Genomic DNA, 1,035 nt, shown 5'->3' with positions numbered 1-1,035 from the left:
TTCCCATTTTAAGGAGATAGTCCAAAAAGGCTAAGTGACTTGCCTAAGGGGACACAAAGCTGACTCAGTCTGGCTCCTAAGGGTCAAAAATTATCTCCTGCATCATTTATTAAAACTCATGGTCCTGAATTTTAAGAACTCCTTAAATCCAACAGCTGTATTCTAATTCAGTTCTACTCAAAGGTATGATCCATAGACCTGCAGCATCAACATAAACTGGAAGTTTGTTAGAAATGCAATTCTTGGGTCCCACCCTGGACATACTGAATCAGAATCTCTGGGATGAGGGACAGGAGTCCAAGTTTTAACATTCTCATCAGGATATTTTTAAGCACAGTAAAGTTTGAAAAGCAGGTCTTTAGCTCACATTATCAACGCCAGTCAGGTAAGCTTTCCTTCTGTTTCTTACACTCACATCCACTTTGCTATATCTAGTTCAAATAACAGACAATTAGCTAGTTTTCATATAGTACTTGCTCTCCAATAATCTTTAAAAAACTCAAATTCTAAAACAGCGATTACTTAAAATGCATATGTGACCAAGTCCCTATCCAATTTAAACACTTCAATGGCTTTGACTCAATTAAAAAAGTCACACACCCCAACTCGGGGAAAATATACCGGCAAAAGAAATAAACAGGAGTTTCACAATAGAGAAGTACAAATAGTCCAAAAATGTGTAAAAAGATGTCCAACTTCATAGGTAACCAGAAAAGTACAAATTAAAACCCAATCAGATACCATTCCACACCTATTAGAATGACAAATTATTTCTAAATTCACATAATATCAAGTCTTAGTGTGGATATAGAACAATGAGACTTCTCATCCACTGCTAGCGGAGTCAAAATTGGCACAATTCCTTTGGAAAAAAGTTAGCATTACTTACACACACATTACACTGCAGTGATTCCAATCCTATGTTTATAACCTAGAGAAACTCTTGAACACGTTAACCAGAAGACATGTACAAAGATGTTTATAGCAGCACTATTTATATTAATAATAGCAAGCAATGGGAGCAATCCAAATGTC

General features: G+C 35.9%; 1 protein-coding gene across 1 annotated transcript in view; it reads right to left on the bottom strand.

The window, feature by feature from the left end:
* KRR1 (KRR1, small subunit (SSU) processome component, homolog (yeast)) overlaps positions 1–1,035 on the bottom strand; it is a 39,935-nt gene that overhangs the window by 19,405 nt on the left and 19,495 nt on the right. The gene's annotated exons all lie outside the window — the stretch shown is intronic.

Source organism: Propithecus coquereli, unplaced genomic scaffold (genome assembly GCF_000956105.1).
Source record: "Propithecus coquereli isolate 6110/MARCELLA unplaced genomic scaffold, Pcoq_1.0 Scaffold282, whole genome shotgun sequence".
Classification (NCBI taxonomy): domain Eukaryota; kingdom Metazoa; phylum Chordata; class Mammalia; order Primates; family Indriidae; genus Propithecus; species Propithecus coquereli.
The sequence above is the reverse complement of the archived record's forward strand: the minus strand, read 5'-3'. Positions and strand labels throughout refer to the sequence as shown.